Source organism: Pelophylax lessonae (genome assembly GCF_965119305.1).
Source record: "Pelophylax lessonae genome assembly, chromosome: 4".
NCBI classification, from domain to species: domain Eukaryota; kingdom Metazoa; phylum Chordata; class Amphibia; order Anura; family Ranidae; genus Pelophylax; species Pelophylax lessonae.
In genome coordinates this window covers 72,337,137-72,362,000 of record NC_138771.1, presented here as the reverse complement: position 1 = coordinate 72,362,000, position 24,864 = coordinate 72,337,137, and the positions used below count along the sequence as shown (strand labels likewise).

The window sequence follows — 24,864 nt, the reverse complement described above, 5'->3', positions numbered from 1 at the left end:
CATATCTTAAAAAATTCTAAGTATCTTTTTTTTTTTTTTTTTTTAATCTCATGGATGAAATGTGAGAAATAACATATATCATACAATCATTCCATAAACACATACCACATACACTGCATATATCATTTGAGGAAAATATGCTTATAAAATAGTTCACCATTTGCCAATAAAAAAAAAAAAAAATGTCACCGGATTTTATTTGAAAAATCTGGTCACCTTATGCTGGAAGTTCCATGCAGTGTGCAGTGGAAGCACCAGGAACCCCCAGGGCATGGCTGCTACAGAGGAGTGGACTGTGTATTAGACTGTGACTGGACCTGGAAAGAGTAATGCAGTGAGAAAGAATAGTTACCTGTACTGACTGTACTATACTATGCTGTAAGTGGGATCTAGGCATGCGCATTGCCACTGACTACAGCGCCGGGATCTGGGCATGCGCACAGTCACCGACTACAGCTCCGGGATCTGGGCATGCGCGAGTCGCTGACTACAGCTCCAGGATGTGAGCGTGCGCACTGTGCGCTCAGCTACAGGTCGCCTCTCCTCTCTGAAGATTCCCTGTTGCGGTGATGACTGTTTTGAGCGCGCAGCGCAGCCTATCTTGCCGGTTTCCTTGTTATGATTTCCCTGGCCTCTCATTGGACGAGACCGAGAGAGGGGTGGCACCTATTGGCTGCTGTCTCTAGTCTTTGGTACAGCTGGGTTAGGCTGGTCCAGGCGGAGGAGGCAGGTCAGTGACTGAGGTATTATCGGTGTGTACTCAGCAATGTGGGGGTGGGGGGAGTCCTGTCAGTCAGTGTATGGGGCTGTGTGCTCCCCTTCATGTGTGACACCTGGGTGCTGTGTGTGTATTGGGGACACAACTCACCTCATGTCTGCTGTCAGCCCAATGAGGATCTATGATGGAAATGTGGAGTGGGGAAGGGTTAGCTTCCTTGTCAGATTTTCCTGCTATCCATGTCTCCAAAAATAAGATTCCCCCTCACTTCCTGTCCTGGTGACACCGCTTTCATTAGACAGGAAGTCAGCTAAACTCTCCAATGGTAACACAGATACCCCCCCCCCCTAATATGTCTAATAGGGGGTGGCTAGAACCCCGTCAGCTTTTTATTTTCGGCTGCAGATTTTATCTCACTTCCTGTCTGGTAAAAAAATAAAACAATGTCACTAGAACAGGAAGTGAGGGGAAATCTTCTAAGGCCTCTTGCACACTGCAGCTTAACCACTTAAGCCCCGGAAGATTTTACCCCCTTCCTGACCAGGGCCTATTTTGCGATTCGGCACTGCGTGATTTTAACGGACAATTGCGCGGTCGTGCGACGCTGTACCTAAACTAATTTCACGTCCTTTTTTTCCCACAAACAGAGCTTTCTTTTGGTGGTATTTGATCACCTGTGCGATTTTTTTGATCATGCGCTATAAACAAAAAAAGAGCGTAAATTTTGCAAAAATAACAATATTTTTCACATTTTTTATATGAAATTCCCCCCCAAAAAAAGTAAAAATCTAAATTTTTTAACATGTTCGGCCAATTTGTTTTCTGCTACCTATGTTTGGTAAAAAAAAGCGTATTTTGATTGGTTTGCGCCAAAGGTATTTGGGTTTACTAACAAAGGGAAAGATTTTTGTCATTTTTGTTGTTTTTTTTTTTTTTTACGTGTAATGGCGGCGATCTGCGATTTTTTTTTTTTTTTTTGCGGGACTGCGACATTGCGGCGGACAGATCAGACCCTTGACTGACATTTTTGACACTTTTGGGGTTACCAGTGACATTACTACAGTAATCAGTGCTATAAATATGCACTGTTACTGTAAAGTTACACTGGCAGTGAAGGGGTTAACTTTTTTTTGAGAGGGAGGGGTTATGTGTATCCCTAGGGTCGTGATTCTAACTGTGATTGGCTGTGGCTTGAGCTGTAGGAACAATGATCAACGGTCCTACATAGTAGAACCGTATAATCACTGTTCCTACACAGGGGAGAATGACAGGCGGCTTGTTTATATCAGCCGCCTGCCTTTCTCCCGCTATCACGGACGATCGTGAGTGAGCGGCGGACATCGGGTCCGCCGCTCACACACGCTGGGGGGTTCGTGACCGCGCAGGACCGCGCCCGCTCCCCATAGCCTCACAGGCTAGTGACGTACCAGTACGTCACTTTGCCTGTGAGGGGCTGACCGCGGCAGTATATGTACTTGCGGCGGTCAGCAAGTGGTTAAACAATTTCAGTACATCTTTTTTTTTTTTTTTTTTCTTTTCTGAGCTAAAATACAGCCCATTCATTGTAATGTACCTGTGCACACAGGGGCCTAAATGAGCGTCGTGCATTCTTCAGTAAGAACAAAATAAAAAAATCTGCATTTTTGGACAGTAATTTACGCCTAATACGCGCAAATACGCACAAATGACCGCACACGAACATACTGGTGATCTGAAAAATGCTAATTTGAATATTTTACAAAAATTTGAGAATACATTTGCGTGAAAAAGATGCAAATTTGCACAAACGCATATGTGCGGAAATGCGTGCATTTCAATAAGACAAATTTACAGCAGAAAAAGGAGATGCTCAAACAGGAGTATTGTGTGTAAGAGGCCTAATAAGACCCCCAGATAGCAGTAAAACCTGAGGGTTCTTCTACACTTAAAGTGGTAGTATCCCGCTTTTTGACACTTTTACCTACAGGTAAGCCTATAATAAGGCCTATAATAAGGCTTACCTGTAGGTATAATTATCTCCTAAACCGGCACGGTTTAGGAGATATTTGCAGTGCATGCAGCCGCTCACGCGCTCTGAAGGTCCGGGGAGACCTTCAGTTTTCCTAGCTGGCAGCTTGCTGGAAAAATCACTCCCGCGCGCGTGCGCGGGAGTGACGTCATCGCGGCTCCGGCCAATCACAGCACCGGAGCCGCCGAACCCGGAAGAGACGCCGAGGGAGCATGGCGGCGCCCGCAGCGATGTCCGGGGGTCCGTGTCGGGGCTTCGTTCTAAGGTAAGTAATGCATAATGAGCTAGTATGCAATGCATACTAGCTCATTATGGCTTTGTCTTGCAGGTTTTTTTTTTTTTTTTTTCATTTTCGGGTTTACAACCGCTTTAAGCCCCAGCCCTATTTCGGACACTTTTTGTTTACAAGTTAAAATCAGTATTTTTTCCTAGAAAACTACTTAGAACCCCCAAACATTATATATATTTTTTTTAGCAAAGACTCTGGAGAATAAAATGGCGGTCATTGCAATCTTTTTTGTCACGCTAAGGGTCCATGTACACGGGACGCTGGAAATGGCCGTTTAGGAGCAGTTGGGCATTTTTTTCAGAAGCCCCTGAACCCATCTACATTTTATCTTATCTGTCCATGTACACCAGGTCGTTTACAGTCATTTGCAGGCATTTGCGTTCAGGGACTTTGTTTAGAACGCAATTATTTGCGTTCGAACGTGTGTTTCCCGGCGTTTCAAACGCACAAACGCGTCCGAACGCGTATGAACGCGTCCGAACGCGTCTGAACGCGATGACCCGCGTTTAGCGTTCGCATTTTTCCATTTTAAAGGGGAATCTTTTTTTTTACCTCTAGGAACGCTTCTAAACGCAAACGCCGCTAAACGCCCGCTAAACGCGGGTACAAACGCGACCGAACGGACGTTTCAAACGTCCTAAAAATTCCAGCATTCAAAGGGACTTTTAACAACGTCCCGTGTACATGGAGCCTTATATGCGCAGCAGGGTCTTTAAAACACCATTTTTTTGGAAAAATTTTGAAAAATCACATTTCACTGCATTTAAAAAATACTCAACAGTAAAGTTAGCCCATTGTTTTTGTATATTGTGAAAGATGATGTCACGCCGAGTAAATAGATACCCAACATGTTACGGTTTAAAATTGCGCCCCCCCATGGGATGGCGACAAACTACGGTCAATAGAAATCTCAATAGGCAATGCTTTAAATTTATTTAACGGTTACCAGTTTAGAGTTAGAGTGTAGCTCTTTTTTTTTTTTAATTATTGCCCACGCTCTGGCGATCGTGGCGATACCTCACATGTGTGGTTTGAACAGCGATTTCATTCGCGGCTCAACTTCCGTATACGTTTTTTTTCTTGTGAGCAAGCGAACGTTGACGGGGACGGCTAAAATTTTTAATTTTTTTTTTCCTATTTATTTTATTTTTTTTTAACTTTATTACAGGTTTTTAACCACTTTACCACCGGAGGATTTTGCTGTCTTCCGTCCAGGCCACTTTTTGCGATTCGGCGCTGTGCGACTTCAACTGACAATTGCGCGGTCGTGCGACGCCGTACCCAAACAAAATTTACGTCCTTTTTTTCCCACAAACAGAGCTTTCTTTTGGTGGTATTTGATCACCTGTGCAATTTTTACTTTTTGCGCTATAAACAAAAAAAGAGCGTTTATTTTGAAAAAATAACAATATTTTTAACATTTTTTTATATGAAATTCCCCCCAAAAAAGATGTAAAAACCAATTTTTTTAAAAATTTTTGGCCAATTTGTTTTATGCTACATATGTTTGGTAAAAAAAATCGCAATAAGCGTATTTTGATTGGTTTGCGCAAAAGTTATTGCGTTTACTAACAAAGGGAAAGATTTCTGTCATTTTTGGTGTTTTTTTTTTAACGCGTAATGGCGGCGATCTGCAATTTTTTTTTTTTGCGGGACTGCGACATTGCGGCGGACAGATCGGACCCTTGACTGACATTTTTGACACTTTTGGGGGTACCAGTGACATTACTGCAGTAATCAGTGCTATAAATATGCACTGTTACTGTAAAAATGAAACTGGCAGGGAAGGGGTTAATTTTATTGGAGAGGGAGGGGTTAATGTATGCCTGGTGCTTACTGACGTGTAGGGGGGGAGGTGACTGAGTGAGACAGGGACAGATCGGATGTCCAACTATGCTGAAGAGTCCGATCTGTCACTCCCTGTCACTATGGAGATCCGCCCGCTGTGTTTACACACAGCGGGCGGATCTCCAGACTCGATCCCCGACGATCGGGTAAGAGCAGCGGCGATCGCCGCTGCTCCTCCCCTGGCCCGACTCCCGCTGTGAATGAAAACAGCGGGAGTGAGCCTCCGGCAGTAAACATCCCTTGTGACACCAATATATAGTGACAGGTACTCTTTATGGAGGGATCGAGGGTACCCCAAACCCCTCCACTACACTTCCCTGTATGCAAAACGCCGAAAATGGCGTTTTTGCATACAGCCGTTTTTTAAATTTGCCGCCTTTTGCAGCACAGTAACCCGGAAGTGACGTCATGGACGCCGCCTCCGGGTTACGTCATCGGAGACCCTATCGAAGCCGTTTCCGGCATTCATCGGGACTCCATCCAGCCGGCGGACGTGCTGCCTGGGTGCTCGGGTCTCCCGGTGGGACGGGAGACCCGAGCAAAGTCACGGAAGGGGGGGGGCGTCCCCTCCCGCTCACCCGGGTAACGATCGAGCGGCTCCCGAGCCGCATCGGTCCTTGCCGACGGAAAGCCAACCGTTGGCTGTTAACCATGATACCGGGATGATGCCTCTAGCTAGAGGCATCATCCTGGTATACCCCCGCAAAGTCTGCCGACGTAAATATACGTCTATATGCGGTAAGTGGTTAATTACCAGAAATATTGGGACGCCTGCCTTTACACTCACATGAACTTTATTGGCATCCCAGGCCCATACACACGATAAGAAAATCTGAAGGGAAAATTCGTCCGACGACCGATCTGCCGATTTTCGGATTGTTAGTATGGTGCTTTCGACAGCCAACTCCGACTTTTTGGCTGACAAAATCCTGATGTGCAGGCTATAAAATTGTTGTCGTCCGTCAAATCAACATCTGATTTTTGTCTCATTAGTACAGATTTCGATGGAAAAAAATCTTAAGAGCAAGACTAGGCATTATCAGAGAGGAAAGAACACATAGAAAGCAATCCAACACATGACATCACTTCTGAAGTAGAATTCTGTCGTACGGGAAAATTCGTATGAAAATAACCTCTTCACTTTCCACATCAGACTAGCATGCCAAAAAAAACGGACAACAGATCATTCGATAATCTGATCGTGTGTACGGGGCTTTAGTCCGTAGGGTTCAATATTGAGTTGGCCCACCCTTTGCAGCTATAACAGCTTCAACTCTTCTGGGAAGGCTGTCCACAAGGTTTAGGAGTGTGACTATGGGAATGTTTGACCATTCTTCCAGAAGGGCATTTGTGAGGTCAGGCACTGATGTTGGAGAGAAGGCCTGGCTCGCTGTCTCAATTCGAATTCATCCCAAAGGTGTTCTATCGGGTTGAGGTCAGGACTCTGTGTAGGGCAGTCAAGTTCCTCCACCTCAAACTCGCTCATCCATGTCTTTATGGACCTTGCTTTGTGCACTGGTGTACAGTCATGGAGGAACAGGAAGGGGGCATCCCCAAACTCTTCCCACAAAGTTGGGAGAATGAAATTGTCCAAAATATCTTGGTATGCTGACGTCTTGAAGAGGAGTTCCACCCAAAAATGGAACTTCATCATCATCAGCCTCCCCCCCCCCCCCCCCCTCCAGCGCCACATTTGGCACCTTTCAGGGGGGAGGGGGGAACAGGTACCTGTTTTTGACAGATACCCTTCCCCACATTTGGGAGACAGTGCCGCTGCGCCGTACCTCGGAAGTTCCGTCCTCCTCCTTCCCTCGCTGCCGAGCCAATAGGCCTCTTGGAAACGATACTCCTGTTTGAGCATCTACTTTTTCATCTGTTTTTTTTTTCTTGCATGTAATTGCGCGTAATTGTAGGGTCACTGTTGTCACTGTGAGGGCCGGCAGGGAGAGGTGCACTGCCTGTTTCAGTGCATCACACAGCTTTATAACCCCTTCCGGCCCAGCCTCAGTATTCCTTTAACCACTTCTGGACCGAAAGGTTTTACCCCCTTAATGACCAGCCCATTTTTTGCAATTTGGCACTTTAACTGGTAATTGCACAGTCATGCAATGCTGTACCCAAAGGAAATGTATGTCCTTTTTTTTTCCTGGCCAACTGTTGTGAAGGGTGTTTTCTTCACTAGGGAAAGAATTCTTCGGTCATCAACCACAGTTGTTTTCTGTGGTCTTCCGGGTCTTTTGGTGTTGCTGAGCTCACCGGTGCGTTCTTTCTTTTTAAGGATGTTCCAAACAGTTGATTTGGCCACACCTAATGTTTTTGCTATCTCTCTGATGGGTTTGCTTTGTTTTTTCAGCCTAATGATGGCTTGCTTCACTGATAGTGACAGCTCTTTGGATCTCATATTGAGAGTTGACAGCAACAGATTCCAAATGCAAATAGCACGCTTGAAATGAGCTCTGAACCTTTTATCTGCTCCTTGTAAATGGGATAATGAGGGAATAACACACACCTGGCCACCATGGAACAGCTGAGCAGCCAATTGTCCCATTACTTTTAGATCCCTTAACCACTTTACCACCGGAGGATTTTGCTGTCTTCCGTCCAGGCCACTTTTTGCGATTCGGCGCTGTGCGACTTCAACTGACAATTGCGCGGTCGTGCGACGCCGTACCCAAACAAAATTTACGTCCTTTTTTTCTTACAAACAGAGCTTTCTTTTGGTGGTATTTGATCACCTGTGCGATTTTTACTTTTTGCGCTATAAACAAAAAAAGAGCGTTTATTTTGAAAAAATAACAATATTTTTAACATTTTTTTATATGAAATTCCCCCCAAAAAAGATGTAAATACCAATTTTTTTAAAAATTTTTGGCCAATTTGTTTTCTGCTACCTATGTTTGGTAAAAATTTGCAATAAGCGTATTTTGATTGGTTTGCGCAAAAAAGTTATTGCGTTTACTAACAAAGGGAAAGATTTCTGTCATTTTTGGTGTTTTTTTTTTTAACGCGTAATGGCGGCGATCTGCGATTTTTTTTTTTTTTTTTTTTTGCGGGACTGCGACATTGCGGCGGACAGATCGGACCCTTGACTGACATTTTTGACACATTTGGGGGTACCAGTGACATTACTACAGTAATCAGTGCTATATATATGCACTGTTACTGTAAAAATGACACTGGCAGTGAAGGGGTTAATTTTATTGGAGAGGGAGGGGTTAATGTATGCCTGGTGCTTACTGACGTGTGGGGGGGGAGGTGACTGAGTGAGTCATGGACAGATCGGATGTCCAGCTATGCTGAACAGTCCGATCTGTCACTCCCTGTCACTATGGAGATCCGCCCGCTGTGTTTACACACAGCGGGCGGATCTCCAGACTCGATCCCCGACGATCGGGTAAGAGCAGTGGCGATCGCCGCTGCTCCTCCCCTGGCCCGACTCCCGCTGTGAATGAAAACAGCGGGAGCGAGCCTCCGGCGGCGCGCAAGCGCCGCCCAGAAGGGGGAGTGTCCAACGACGTAGTACTACGTCGTCAGACGATAACGAGCCACTCTGCTGCAGTAATATTACTGTGAGCAGTCGTAAAGTGGTTAAAAAGTGGGAGGCACATATACAAACTGTTGTAATTCCTACACCTTTCACCTGACTTGGATGTAAATACCCTCAAATTAAAGCTGAAAGTCTGCAGTTAAAGCATATATTGTTTGTTTCATTTCAAATCCATTGTTGTGGTGTATAGAGCCAAAAAGATTAGAATTGTGTCAATGTCCCAATATTTATGGACCTGACTGTAGATACCAAACATTACATGTTTTAAAATTGCGCACGCCCGTGCAGCGGCAAATAACTAAGTACATATTTGATAGCCTTTACAGGTTACCACTTTAGATTTACAGAGGAGGTCAACTGCAAGAATTACTGCCCTCGATCTGACATTTGCGGCGATACCTCACATGCATGCTGCAATTGCTGTTTACATATGACACCAGACCAATGCGTGCGTTCGCCTTTGCGCGCAAACATGGGGGGACAGGGGTACTTGAATTTTATTTAATTTTTTTATTATTATTTATTTTTCTTTTTTATTTTATTTTGACACCTTCCCTTTCATTTTTTATTTATTTTTTTATTATTGTTATCACAGTGAATTTAAATATCCACTATTATGGCAATAAGTAGTGACAGGTACTCTTTAAAAAAAAAAAAAAAAAAAAAAAATATTGGGGTCTATTAGACTCTTGATCTCTTCTCTGCCTTTAAAGCATCTGACCACTCCAAGATTGGTAATGCTTTCCCAATTTCCCAATGGCACGGTTTATATCTGGTGCTGTTTATATCTGGTGAAACCGAAGTCGTGAAATGCTCGTAGCTTCCGGTATCTTAGACCATTCTGGTCTCCAATCAGCTCTATGGTCATCTGATGGATTCACCAGCTGCAGTGTGGGTTAACCAGTGGGACAGGAGAGGCGGAGATAACAGTGGAAGGTGGCCGTGGGGGGGGGGGGGGGGGGGGGTGCAGGAGAGAAGATTGCATCATTTTCTGTGCTTGTGTTTACATTACACAGGCACAGGACACTCTCCAATTGGTCAGAATCGATCAGAAGTCATGGTCTCGACCTGATGACTGACCGAATCAGCACATCGTGGGAATTGTGGGCGTGCTCGCGCCCCCTAGCTACGCATGCGACTGACATACAGTTACGTCGGTTTGCACAGCCGAGCCACCTTGCCACAGTAAAACTTTGGCGGGTGGTCGGCAACCGGTTAAGTCAGTCTATACATCGGGGGGCAGGGCAGACTTTCCGATGATATCACTGCACTGTCTCATGATTAACCACTTTACCACCGGAGGTATTTTGCTGTCTTACGTCCAGGTCACTTTTTGCGATTCGGCGCTGTGCGACTTCAACTGACAATTGCGCGGTCGTGCGACGCCGTACCCAAACGAAATTTACGTCCTTTTTTCCCCACAAACAGAGCTTTCTTTTGGTGGTATTTGATCACCTGTGCGATTTTTACTTTTTGCGCTTTAAACAAAAAAAGAGCGTTTATTTTGAAAAAATAACAATATTTTTAACATTTTTTTTTTATATGAAATTCCCCCCAAAAAAGATGTAAAAACCAATTTTTTTAAAAATTTTTGGCCAATTTGTTTTATGCTACATATGTTTGGTAAAAAAAATCGCAATAAGCGTATTTTGATTGGTTTGCGCAAAAGTTATTGCGTTTACTAACAAAGGGAAAGATTTCTGTCATTTTTGGTGTTTTTTTTTTTAACGCGTAATGGCGGCGATCTGCGATTTTTTTTTTTTTTTTTTTTTTTTGCGGGACTGCGACATTGCGGCAGACAGATCGGACCCTTGACTGACATTTTTGACACTTTTGGGGGTACCAGTGACATTACTGCAGTAATCAGTGCTATATATATGCACTGTTACTGTAAAAATGACACTGGCAGGGAAGGGGTTAATTTTACTGGAGAGGGAGGGGTTAATGTATGCCTGGTGCTTACTGACGTGTAGGGGGGGAGGTGACTGAGTGAGTCATGGACAGATCGGATGTCCAGCTATGCTGAACAGTCCGATCTGTCACTCCCTGTCACTATGGAGATCCGCCCGCTCTGTTTACACACAGCGGGCGGATCTCCAGACTCGATCCCCGACGATCACCGCTGCTCCTCCCCTGGCCCGACTCCCGCTGTGAATGAAAACAGCGGGAGCGAGCCTCCGCAAGCGCCGCCCAGAAGGGGGAGTGTCTGACGACGTAGTACTACATCGTCAGACGATAACAAGCCACTCTGCCGCAGTAATATTACTGGGAGCAGACGTAAAGTGGTTAAGCTTTCATCCCACTGACTCCTGATCATAACCACTTCTAGTCCACCCCATAGCAGATATACTGCTACAGGGGGGCCCTCCTGTGCAGAATAACTTGTGTATATTCTAAGAAATTTTGTAGCAAAACAAACTGATTGTTACATGTAAACAAAAAGTGCCAGAAAAGGCCTGGTCTTCAAGTGGTTAAAAAAAAAAAAATCTATTTGCCAGTAGTTTCACTTTAACTTGTGGTGAATGGTCACATAGTAAAGTTTCAATCCTGTCTGCACACAGCAGTATGGTGACATGCGGTACCATCCAGTGTGCTGTGGAAAATAGCATCAAGTCTGTTTTTTTTTTTCTTACGCTAAACTGCACATCACACCAGCATTTGGAATTAAAGGAGCACAACATTTGTTTTCTCCAGCATGTTGCATTGCGCTGCTGTGTGGTGATGCCATCCTGTGTGCTGTGGTGCCCAAGTGGTTGACTGCTGTCCATCCAGTGAGGTATAACGCCTGTGCAAGCGAGCCCTAACTGTATTTTGTCTTATGACAGAATGCGTTGAGCTCATGAACCTTAAGATATATTTTTTTAACCCCTTCACACCGATGTAACCCATATATGCGGCCTCACTGGACTGGGCTTTTTTTCTGTGGGGCTGCATACATGCATATCTGTCCTTGTGCTGGGAGCGCACCACACAGCATGCTCCCAGCACAGAGACCAGGGTCTCAGTGGGAGCCCCTGGTCTCGTACTAATGATTGGGACCAGGATCTCTTGGTGTCAGGTCACCTGATCGCTGTGATAAGCTATCACAGTGATCAGTCACTGTGAAGCCTGCCCCTGTGTTTCTTTCTTTGTGAATGAAGGGGAGAGATACGTTGTTTCTTTCTTTTCTTGCAGAGCGACAAAAAAGTATGTTTAATAAAAAATAAAATAAATAAAAATACCTAAATTGAGGTTTGATCTAGGTCAGTGCCAGTTAGAGCCGGTGTTCTGTGAAAAAACCATACCCGTGAGAAAACCATACCCTCGTCACTTCCGGTTCCGCTACGGAGGGTATGGATTTCTCACGGTAATTAAACTTACGGTGGGTACATTAAAACACTTCGGGTGCAACATAAATCATGTCCTCTCCTATCGCTGTAACATCCCTCATCTCCGGTAATAAATATAAAAGCGGATCACGGAGCCGCGATCGCCGTCACATTTACGTCTCATACACCCGCCGCCACTTTTATATTTCTTACCGGAGATGAGGGATGTTACAGCGATAGGAGAGGACATGATTTATGTTGTACCCGAAGTGTTTTAATGTACCCGCCGCAAGTATAACATTAAAAACAGTGCCGTGATAATTTCATGCCCACCGAGCATGCGCACTTCTCAAATTCTTTCTTCTTCAATCACGTATCCGGGGCTCTGAGCATGCGCACTACTGCGCTGCTCAGCTGTTTCAAACCGGAAGTGACGAGGGTATGGTTTCTTCACGGGGTATGGTTTTTTAACGTTACGCCGGTCCACACTGGGGCGACCTGGTCGCCTGACAGGTCGCCGTAGGTCGCCTGCCATAGAGAAGCTGTGGACCCGTTCTAATAGGAGCGACGCAAGTCGCTCCGACTTAGAAGAAGGGTCCGGAGCTTCTTTGGGGCGACCTGCATAGACTTCAATTATATGAAGTCCGTGCTGGCTGCTCCGAGGTCGCGGTGCGAGCTGCGCACCGCGATTACACAGGTCGCCCGGCAAAGTCGGCTCGCCCCAGTGTGAACGGGGTCTTAGTGGTTGGGTCAAAGGTCAGGGTCAGTATATTTAAAAAGCAGTTTTTGAAATAGTATAAGTGTCATAGTGTCAGTGTGGTAGGATAAAAAGAAAAGGCGAAATGCGCACTTTTGTTTTTGGGGCTGTACTATGGGTACATACAACTAACATACACATGTGGTATCGCTGCAATCGTCCGGAGCTGGAGATTTTCTTTGGTGGAAGGTTATGGTAGTAAAATGAAATATACAGCTACATTTAAAACCAATGATTTGTTTTTTTACTATTGTGGGCCAGTTTTTCCATGATAATAAAAAAAAAAAAAAAAAAAAAAAAAAAAAATCAGGAGATATCCATTACCATTTACCACCAAATGAAAACCCAATTTGTCCTGAAAAAAAAAGGTATAATCCACCTGGTTGCACAAAGTAATTGTGATGATATGTACGGTTTTACGAACACGTCAAAATTGCAAAAATGTGCTGCTTGTTGTTGTTCAGTCGTTTAGTCATGTCCGACTCTTCGTGACCTCATGGACCATAGCACACCAGGCTTTTCTGTCCTCCGCTGCCTCCCGGAGCTTGCTTAACTTCATGTTCATTGTTTCAATGATGCTTTCTATCCATCTTGTATTCTGTCGTCCTCTTCTCCTTTTTCCTTCCATGTTTTACAGCATTAGGGTATTTTCCAATGAGTCCTCTCTTCACATTAGATGGCCAAAGTATTCACATTTCAGCTTCATGATCTGTCCTAGTGAATATTCAGGGTCATTTCCTTTTAGGTTTGACTGGTTTAATCTTGCCATCCAAGGGACTTTCAAGAGTCTTCTCCAACACCATAGTTCAAAAGCATCAATTATTCGGCGTTCAGCCTTCCTTATGGTCCAACTTTCACAGCCATAGGTTAGTACTGGGAATACCAAAGCTTTGACTATACGGCACTTTGTTGGTAGAGTGATGTCTCTGCTTTTTATAAAGTTGTCTAGGTTTGCCATTGCTTTCCTCCCAAGAAGCAAACGTCTCTTAATTTCATGGCTGCAGTCATCATCTGCTGTAATCTTGGAGTCTATTTGCCAAGAAGTGATGGGACCAGGTGCCATGATTTTAGTTTTCTTAATGTTCAATTTCAGGCCAGCTTTTTCACTCTCCTCTTTCACCTTTATTAAGAGACTCTTTAGTTCTTCACTTTCTGCCATTAGTGTGATATAGTCTGCATATCTCAGATTGTTGATATTTCTCTCTGCAATCTTAATTCCGGGTTGTGATTTGTCGATCCTGGCATTTCTCATGATGTATTCTGTGTATAGATTTATTAAGTAGGGTAACAATATACATCCTTACTGAACTCCTTTCTCAATTTTGAACCAGTTAGTGGTTCCATGTCCTGTTCTTACTGTTGCTTCTTGACCTGCATATAGGTTTTTTTAGAAGACAGGTGAGGTGGCCTGGTATTCCCATTTCTTTCAGTATTTACTACATCTTGTTGTGATCCACACAATCAAAGGCTTTACTGTAGTCAATAAAGCAGACGTAGACTTTCTTCTGGAACTCCCTTGCTTTCTCCATGACCCAGCAAATGTTGGCAATTTGATCTCTAGTTCCTTTGCCTCTTTGAAATCCAGCTTGTACTTGTGGTAGCTCTCAGTTCACATGCTGCTGAAGCCTAGCTTGTAGATTTTTCAGCATTGCCTTGCCAGCGTATGACATGAGCGTGATCAGATAGTAGTTTGAACGTTCTTTGGTGCTGCCCTTCTTTGGTATCGGCATGTAAACTGACCTCTTCCAGTCTTGTGGCCATTGTTGAGATTTCCAAATTTGTTGGCCTATTGAGTGCAGCACTTTTACAGCATCGTCTTTTAGGATTTTAAATAACTCAGCTGGGATACCATTACTTCTGCTACCTTTGTTATTAGCAGTGCTTTCTAAGGTCCTCTCTCCAAGATATCCGGTTCAGGGTTAGTGACTGCATCATCGTGGTTATATGGGACATTCACATCTTTTTTGTATAGTTCTTCTGTGTATTCATGCCATCTCTTCTTTATCTTTTCTGCTCATGTCAGGTCCTTACCATTTTTGTATATTATCGTGCCCATCTTTGCACGAAACCTTTCCCTTGATATCTCCAATTTTCTTGAAAAGCTCTCTAGTCTTTCCCATTCTGTTGTTTTCCTCTAATTCTTTGCATTGATTGTTTAAGAAGGTCTTTTTGTCTCTTCTTGCTATCCTCTGGAAGTCTGCATTCAGTTGGGTATATCTTCCCCTTTCTCCATTGCCTTTTGCCTTCTTTCTTTGTTCAGCTATTTGTATGGCCTCATCAGATCGCCACTTTGCTTTTCTTGCTTTTCTTCTTCTTTGGGATGGTTTTCATTGCTGTGTCTTGTACAATTTTACACACTACCTTCCATAGTTCCTCAGGCACTCTATCAGATCTAATCGCTTAAATCTGTTCGTCACCTCCACTGAGTATTCACAAGGGGTCCGATTTAGATCAGATCTAAAATGTCTAGTGGTGTTTCCTACTTTCTTCAATTTAAGCCTGAATTTTGCCAAAAGAAGCTCATGGTGTGAGCCACAGTCTACTCCAGGTCTTGTTTTGACTGTATAGCACTTCTCCATCTTTGGCTGCAGTGAATATAATTGATCTGATTTCTGTATTGACCATCCGGTGAGGTGTAGAGTCGTCTCTTTGGTTGTTGGAAAAGAGTGTCTGTTATTACCAGTGTGCTTTTTTGACAAAACTTTATTAGCCTTTGTCCTGCTTCATTTTGTACACCAAGGCCATATCTACCTGTTATTCCGAATATGCTTTTACTTCCTACTTTAGCATTCCAATCTCCCATTATGAGAAGGATATCTTTTATTGGAGTTAATTCTAAAAGTTGTTGTAGATCCCCATAAAATCGTACAACGTCAGCTTCTTCAGCATCAGAGGTTGGCTCATAAACTTGGATTATTGTGATGTTGAGTGGTTTGTCTTGGATAGGGACTGAGATCATGCTGCTGTTTTTCGGATTGTACCCCAGTACTGCTTTCCTCACTTTTTTTTGTTGACCATGAGGGCTACACCATTTCTCGGACCTTGCTTTGTGCACTGGTCAAAATAATTTTGGTGGAGGGGGGATTATGCTGTGGGGTTGTTTTTCAGGGGTCGTGCTTGGCCCCTTAGTTCCAGTGAAGGGAACTCCTAAGGCTTCAGCATACCAAGACATTTTGGGCAATTTCATGCTCCCAACTTTGTGGGAAGAGTTTGGGGATGGCCCCTTCCTGTTCCAGCATGACTGCACACCAGTGCACAAAGCAAGGTCCATAAAGACATGGATGAGCCAGTTTAGGATGGAGGCACTTGACTGCCTTGCACAGAGTCCTGACCTCAACCCGATAGAACCCCTTTGAGCTGAATTAGAGCGTAGACTGCAGGCCAGGCCTTCTTGTCCAGGGCATCAGTGCCTGACCTCACAAATGCGTTTCTGGAAGAATGGTCAAACATTCCCATAGACACACTCCTAAACCTTGTGGACAGCCTTCCCAGAAGAGTTGAAGCTGTTATACATGCAAAGGGTGGGCCAACTCAATATTGAACCCTATGGACAGGTTTTTCTTTTTAGCCTTTTATGGTTCATTGGGGAGATTTCCCTTCACTTCCTGTCCCAGAGCCAGTGAGAGGAAATTCCTTCAAAGTGAGGGAATCCCTGGTTGTCCCCTGATCTAGTGTCCCCATTGGAAGATTTTTCCCTCTAATCCTGTATTTGTGAAAACCCAAAGTTTAGAATTTTTATTTTCAGTTTCAGCGAGAATGTTAGACAGGATAAATAGAGAGGGTGAATCTCCCTAAAGAGGGCGCAGACAGTAATAAAAAACCTGACAGGTGTTCTAATCCCTCTCCACTCTACAAATTTTATTTCAAGGCTATATTCACCCAAGTGTACCTACCTGTATCTGTGTTAGGGCCATCTTTGCACAGTTTGATCCCACGCATCAACATGCTGGCAATCCATTCATGTCTTTTGGTATACAGTGGCTGCACAGACAGAGTCCCTGGTCCCAATTTGACAGCCATGTGGATGTGTCCCCGAACACAGACAGTCTGCCTTCAAAGACACCCACCCACACAGCTGTCAGATTGGGTTTAGCAGATGTGTCCATGCAGCTGCTAAGTCCCAATAGACTTGAATTGGACCGCCTGCATGCGGATGCATGGAATATGTGTGCATCCCTTGCAGGCAAAGACAGCCCTTTGCATGGGTGTCTGGGTAGGTACACTTGTGTGAAAAAGGCCCTAACATACTTTTAAAGTGGTTGAAAGGGCTGAAGGTTTTTACCTTCATGCATGAAGGTAAAAAACCTTTGGTGTGTAGCAGCCCCCCCCCCTATTACCTGAACCCCATCTTGATCCAGCGTTGTGCAGGAGAGCAGAGGCTCTCCTGGGTCTCTTCCTCATTGGATTAGACAGAATCAAGAGCCACTGGCTCCCGCTTTTGTCAGTCATAGCTAGTGAGCCAATGAGGTGAAAGCATGAGCAGGGTCAAGCCCTGCTCCATGTATGGATAGGCAGACAGAGCAGCGGCTCGAGAGTAAGCATGCTCAGGTGCTCCCATAGCAAGCTGCTTGCTCTGGGGGCACTTGGCAGGAGGGAGATGCCAGGAGCGCCTGTGGGGGACTCGAGAAGAGGAAGATCTGGGTAAGTATAACATGTTTGTTATTTTTGAGAAAAAAAAAAATATAAACTGCCTTTTAATAGTACTTTAAGAGCCCATTCACACTGAAGCGGCACGACTCTGCACTACTTCGGGGGCGACTTGTGAAGTCCCGTGCACAGTGACTTCGGCGTGACTTGCACGGACTTCATAAAATGAATGTCTATGCAAGTCGCTCCGAGGTCGCCCAGAAGTAGTACAGGACCCCTTCTCTAAGTCGGAGCGACTTGTGTCGCTCCTATTAGAACCGGTCCTGTAGCGGTCAATCGACCGCGAGGGAGCGCGACTTATCAGGATGACAAGTCGCCTGACAAGTCGCGGTAGGGTGAATGGAGTCTTATAGCTGTGTCCCTGCACAAGGTAGCATCCTACACGGGTTGTCTCTAGAGTTGGTTCTTCACCTATTTCTAGTATTGACCTCCAAAAGGGTCACCTTCTCTCCTACCCACTCCCTCTCTTCTGCCTTTTCTTGCTGCTTCTGTGACCTGGACGTTTATTATATAATACACAGCCAGTAAATTGATTTTCAAATCAATTAATAATAGAAACTTCCTGCTAAAAAGTAAAAACCAATATCCTGAGACTGATGCAGTCTGCATTTTTCAGCACATTGTTTACATAATGTATGCTTTGGGGCAATTACAGAAAGATTATAAACCTATCTTTAGAATGCCATGGAAAACCTATTTCTTTCTTTTGCTTTCTTGCAAACCAATAATCATGTTTTTACTAACTTCTTGTGATTCATACATACATACATACATACATACATACATACATACATACATACATACATACATACATAAATAAATTTTTATTTTTTTTTTTTTAGATGCTTTGTTAACTGTAATATGCTAAAGCAATGTGACCCAAGGAGAGATCTCACACGTTTTTACCTTCCTTCGGTTGTACTAATTGTATGGAGGTGATTTGCTTAGTCAGGAGCCAGCTTGACCATTTGTACACCGCACTGCGCAGTAATATAGCGCCCTGCGACCCAAGCTTTAGCACTCTCACCAACATGGATGCATGATTAAGAGAGGTATTAAAGCGTTAGTTTACTCTTTCAATAAAATACTGTAAAAAGGTGAGAACTCACAACACCCCCCTCCCATCCAGTCCTTGCTGCATTTAACTAAGTGCTATTAAACCCAAAACCGGAAAATGTAATGTTGCAGCTTACCAATCATTCGATGTTTTGGCTGCATTTGTTTTCTTTTTTTAGGCTTTTGTTCCCTCTGTTTTCACCTGGTAATCTACTCAGGAACACACCTCCTGTATTAGAGTGCCCCCACTCTGGATAAAGGAGCACAGGGGGCACCTTTGGACAGCAGCATTGTCAGTCTAGGGGGAGGGGAGTGATATGGCGCTTTTCCACTGCATAGAACCGTACCGGTTCGGCACGCTTTTGTGCTTTTCCACTGCTGGTACCGCATGGTATAGGGTCGGAACGGTTCGGTACGGTACGGTATAGGTTTGCTTTTCCACTGCATGGAACCGAACGGTACGGTACGGCTCTGAAAAAACAGTACCTACTCGATTGTGGTTCCAACAGGTACCAAACTGGTACCATATCCCACAATCCTTTGCATGCAGTCACTACTAGCCACTGATTGGTCAGAGAATCCCACCCACCTCGTTGTTATCCCACCCACTTAACTTTAGTACTACTTTAGTGGAAAAGCAAACCTATACCGTACCGTACCAAACTGTTCCAACACCGTACCATGCGGTACCAGCAGTGGAAAAGCAAACCGGGCCAAGCAGGGCCGAGTAGAGCCGAGCCGGTACTTGCAGTGGAAAAGTGCCATTAGATGCACTAGCAGATTTAAACACACTAACAAATTGAAGCCAAACAATTACTTTATAAGCAGTTACAGCAAACAGCTTTTCTCTTTTTGGGATAAAGGTTTTCCATAAATAAAAATTGATCATTGTAAGCACGCCGTCAGTGTTAAATGGTTTGTATCATCCCTGTAACTGCAAGAGTGCTTGTTCTTTTGAAAAATGACAGACCTACTGGCTGGATCACCATATGAAAATAGCAGAAAGAAAGCCTAAAGAAGAAAACTAATGCAGCCACCACATCTAAGAATTGGTAAGCTGCAATAAAATAATTATTTGCCTTTGGGTTTAATACCGCATTGAGTGACACCCCCCCCCCCCATCTTCCCATTCTTTTTCCAGGTGCTGTGATGGTCTGACACTTTAAAACTACACCATGAAGTGGCAGAGACTGTCACCACACTGACCAATCAGAATCCTTTTGTGTCTCCTTTCTTCTTGGATGGAATCCCAAAACAAAGAGAAGATTCTCATTGGTCAGCACAGTCATGTGGCCAGCACCTAATAAAAAAAAAAAAACTGTTTGATCCTTTGCCTGCCCCCTGGCTCAGTTTACCCTGCGTTTCAGAGAGCAATATAAATGTATGGCAGTGTTCTGACACCCATGACAGGACCCAGGATGGAGACAGACAAAATAAAAACAGACCTTTTATTGATCAATAGTGAAATATACCTTTTTATTATAATGTGGATGATGTATATACTGTGACTATGACCATACAGAGTCATACTGTAGAGGGTGAAAACATTACAACAAAAGTACTTTGTTGAGCAATTATTGCAATTTAACTCAGTTTGGAGTCAAGTATGCGATTCACAATTCCAAGCAACACACAAAAGTCACATTCTACCACCGTCTGACAACATAACTTGAGCTTGAGGTGGCAAAAATAGATCAGCGTTATGAGGTTAGAATGGGAATAGGATATACGCTGTAATGGTAGATGGATTTTCTTGCAGGGAAAAGGACAGCTGCATGCTTACCGGGTATTAGCGTGTGTACCAATCAAATGGTTAAACCCGTCTTCAGCGACTTTGCTATATAACACATACATCGTGTAGCTGCAATAGCCAGTGTAAAAAAGCTTGGGATGGAATCAAAACTCACTGAGCTTGAGGAAGGAAAGGAACAACGTCAGTGTTAAGCCGCCCATAGACGGTTTGAATCTGCTGAACCAGCTGAGATTCAAACCATGTATTGGCAGGCAACTTGGTACAACCAGCCTGCTGGGTTTTAGGCTGGGTTCACATATATGTGAATTGGATGCGTTTTTAACTGCATCCAATTCGCAAAACATGTAAGTATGACCGGCTTTCAATAAAGCCAGTTCACATGTTTGGGGCGGCTGTGGTGCCGTTTTGAAAAGGGTCTTGTGCGTTTTTCGGTCCGGTTCAGGTGCGAATTCAGGGAAATATTTTCATTTGAATCGCACCCGAACTGGTGAACAGAAACGCACAGGACACCGGCCTGCAAACTGCAGCCTCAGCAAAATGTGAATCCAGCCTTACATGCGATTATCACTAGCAGCTGCTATAGTCACTAGCAGTAATCGCTGACTTCTCCTGGCGGGGACGGCTTTGCAAAGACAACCCCCCCACCGGGAAAACACAATGGTTCGGTGGGAGGGATTCCCCTTGTTAACACTGTTTGCCGGCCTTAAAGTAGAACTTCTTGGGATTCATTTAGTGAAGGCAAGTAGACTGTGCACTTTGCAAGTACAATTGCACTCATTTTCTCCAGAGCTTAGTAGGGAAGCTCTGCTGATTTCCATCATCCAATCACGTGCAAGCAAAAATGCTGTTTTCTTTATTTTATTTTTTCCTTGCACCTGATTGGATATTCTTAACAAAGTGAAGCTTCACCACATTCACAAAGCTCTGGGGAAAATGAGTGAAACTGCACTTGCATTTAGTAGATCAACCCCCAAGTTTTGGCTTTCTTTTATTTCAATCCACCTCCTCCTGTATTAAATAAAAAACAAACCCCCCCCCCAAAAAAAAACAACAACAAATGCCCATGCTATTTGTTCCCTCCACATGCTTCAGCGCTGTTCCCAGCTTTCTCTTTGGTCCAACCATTGATCCTTTTTGGGCAACACACATTTACAAATTGTCCCGGCCCACTTTTTAGGTAGAAGCTTATATCTTGGGATTACGCCATAACTCTTAGCATTTTCTGAAAATCCGGCCACTGGGCTGCAGGCACAAGGAGTAAGCTCTGCTTCTTTACTAGTATGTGTGAATGGATGAATGAATGAATGATGTCATCCTGGTGGGCAGAGTTTGAGCAGTAGAGTCCTGCTGCCTATTTACAATGACCAGCAATGGGATACTACTTCAAACTCCGCCCACTAGCTTGACATTCTTCATTCATTACTTTTAAACATGGCTGGCAGAGGAAGTCTTTCCATTACTTGCTTCCTCTGCCTGGCTTTTGAAGATCACATCATCCGTCATAGCCTGGCAGAGGGATTAATCAAGGTGTAAACCAAGCCGGCAGACGGTCTTTTATGTGACATCAGCGAGTGTTGCCCTATATTGGTGGTCAGTGTAGAGTTCCTTCATTACACAAGTGGTCATGTATATCTCCCCTTTACATTGGTGGTCAGTGTTAATTACTTGGTTACATTTGATGGCCAATTCATTAACCACTTCAGTACAGGACACTTTCACTCCCTTCCTGCCCAGTCCAATTTCCAGGTTTTAGCGCTGTTACACTTTGAATAACAATTGCGTGGTCATGCAACACTGTACACTGTACGCTTTCTTTCAGTGGTATTTAATCACTGCGTTTAATCACAGAAAAGACCGTTCTGTTATAACATTTAGCAAATAAAATAATCTTCATAAATTTAGACCAAAATGTATTCTGCTAGATTTGCTTGGTGAAAATAACATAAATCAGTGTATATTATTTAGTCTGTAGGAAAGTTTTAAACTATGGTATATACAGTATATCTAAAAATCGATCAGTCCTGATGTGCTGACTGCCTATCTAATTTTGAAAATGTCAGGGCAGTACAAATATCCCCCAAATTACCCCTGTTTGGAAAGAAGACAGTTCAAGGTATGTAGTAAGAGGTATGGTGAGAAGGTGTATTTTTTTTTTTTTTTACACAATTTTTTGGAATTTGTTTCCACATAATATCACCAGTGCAGTACAGCGTCATCATAAACCTGGTGTGACGTGAACAGGGACACTGACTGGTGACAGTATAAAAATTAATTTTGTATTTGTTTTTTTTTTTTCATAAAGTGACAATTTGACAAAAGTGTAATTTTTTTTTGTAAATTTTACAGTTCTAAGAAACCATTTTTTACTGAATGAAAACTATTCATTCAGTGTTTACTATTGTGATTAGCTGTGATTGGCCACAGCAATCACATGGTGCAGTTGGGCTGTGATTGGCTATCTGTACCATGTGATGACTTTGACCAATCACACCAGATCATATCACAATAGTATGCTGTGGATCATTGTGTTTAATTGTCATGTGATTTGCTGCGATTGGTCACAATGGTACTGGCAGTGGGCTGGTACAGTGATCTGTCATCAGCTGTGTCTGGTGTACACAGCCAGTGGCAAATCACCCCAGAGCATGGCCCAAGGCGCAATCCTGGGAGGACGTCCTATGATGTCCTTCCAGGATAATAGGGCTCTCACTTGGCTGTCCTATAGGCCAGGCGAGAAGCAGCTAATTACGGTAGTGGTCAGTGGTAATCTTCCCATTACATTTGTGGTCAGTATAAATCCCTTACTTACATTTGTGGTCAGTGTAAATTCCCTCCTTACATTTGTGGTCAGTGTAAATTCCCTCCTTACATTTGTGGTCAGTGTAAATTCCCTCCTTACATTTGTGGTCAGTGTAAATTCCCTCCTTACATTCGTGGTCAGTGTAAATTCCCTCCTCACATTTGTGGTCAGTGTAAATTCCCTCCTAACATTTTTGGTCAGTGTAAATTCCCTCCTTACATTCGTGGTCAGTGTAAATTCCCTCCTTACATTCGTGGTCAGTGTAAATTCCCTGGCCACAGTGTAATGCCTCCTAAACCTTCAAGCCAGCAGCAGCCACAGCCGGTGTTGCAGTACTCAGCAGAAAGGTCGGTGTGTTTTTGGCTTGGTGTATATTTTATGCCCATTGTGTTTGCAGTGTAATTGGTTTGTGACACTGTATTCTCTGCAAGTGCTGTTGGGTAGCCATACTGTAAATAGACTGCGTGGACTAAAAGTTGTAGCTAGCTAAACAAATACTGTACATAAATGATTTTAATAAAATGAAAAGTGTGGAACATCCAAAAAAAAAAACATACTCACTCACCTTTTATGGCTGCAGCATCAGTCCAATGCTGTAGCTGTCCCCCACTGGCTCTAAGCCGGATAAATTAGTGATCACATGACCGCTGATCTCTCAGAACTTGGTCAGCTCTGCCCCTCCAGCAATCACTGGTGCACTGGGCTGTGGAGGAGGCAGGAGCGCCCTGAGACACTGAACCAGCTGCCAGGCAGACATCTGGGTGGATTCCAACATTATCATCTGGGTCTGCATCGGCTCTGTGACACCAGTTGCTGGCAGGTTAGCCTGTTGCTGGCTAATTCTGGGTCACAGGAGAGCACAAGTAAGCGCACTCTTGTAACCCATATGGCCCCTTTCACACTTTTATGACCTGAAAGTAACGCGATTTGAAGCAATGCCTGTGTAACCTTGCGGTCTATGAACCCCAAGTCACATCAAAGTTGAACCAAAGTAGTGCAGGGACTACTTTGAAGTCACTGTGACTTGAAGTTGCACAGATATGAATAGTACTCATTGGAAATGATGGGGTACGACTTGTCATGCGACTTTTCAGTCCCAAGTTGCAGGACAAGTCCTTCAAGAAGTATAGCCAAAAAAGCTTTGGCTATACTTTTTCTAATGAACAAGACCTTCGCTGCGTCTCTCTCTTTAGTATGATAAATCTTCCTGTATATACAGTATTCTAAAATAAAATTGTAAAATAGGTTAAATGGTATATAAACTCTAACAACACATTTCCCCTATTTGCTCCCTTTTAGTCTGTTAAATTTACCATTTGAAAGCTTTTTATTAAATCTATTTGAAAAGTGCAACAAAAAAAAAAAACGGTTTATCCAGCCATAAATCTCTTGAGCTGATCTCTGTGGGCTAACAAAACACCCCCGTCCCCGATCCCCCACCCCACCCCACCCCACCCCACCCGTTATGGAAAAGAGAAGGACATGTTATGTAGTCTTAACACACTCCCTTTCCAGGGGTTACAACACAGGGCAGGAAATGTCTTAATGGCAGGATTACCAAGTTATATTAAAGGGGAAAACTTTGAAATGAAAACAAATGCAGCTACCACATCTAAGGACTGGTAAGCAGCAATATTATCAATTTTTTTCTTGAATTTATATACACTTTTTATGATATTCCTCTTGTAGAACCATGTCCATTTTAAAGGAAAAGTTCACCTTTAAAAATAAATAAATGCTCACCTTTTGGAAGGTAAAAAATTGCGCATTTATTTTTATTTTATTACTAGGAGCCTGCAAAGCATTGCACTGGTGATTAGCAGATTGTGGGTGAAGAAATAGCTAAAATGACAATGAAAGGAGAAGTTATCATTATGGGAGATTTCAATCTTCTAGATATAAACTGGAAAACCAAAATAGCAAGTTCTACCAGGAGTACAGATATTCTAAATTCCCTACTGGGGTTGTCTCTGCAACAAGTGGTTGAGGAGCCAACCCGGAGGGAGGCCATTTTGGATTTGGTATTCACAAATGGGGATTCGGTATATGATGTCATTGTAGGCGAAACCTTGGGATCTAGTGATCACCAGTCAGTGTGGTTTAATATAAGAACTGTGAAAGAGTCACACCACA

The 24,864-nt window shown here is 43.7% G+C and overlaps 1 protein-coding gene across 10 annotated transcripts in view; it reads left to right on the top strand.

The window, feature by feature from the left end:
* Window positions 1-523: 523 nt before the first annotated feature.
* The window catches only part of PPIP5K1 (diphosphoinositol pentakisphosphate kinase 1), a 431,068-nt gene continuing 406,727 nt past the window's right edge, over window positions 524-24,864 (top strand). For 8 of the 10 annotated variants that reach the window (XM_082257040.1, XM_082257039.1, XM_082257045.1 and 5 more), the window contains exon 1: window positions 524-743. The gene's annotated coding sequence lies outside the window, so the exon portion shown is untranslated. Of the gene's footprint in view, window positions 744-19,160; window positions 19,231-24,864 lie in introns of those variants that run through there. The other 2 variants (XM_082257041.1, XM_082257043.1) reach the window with 2 other exon arrangements.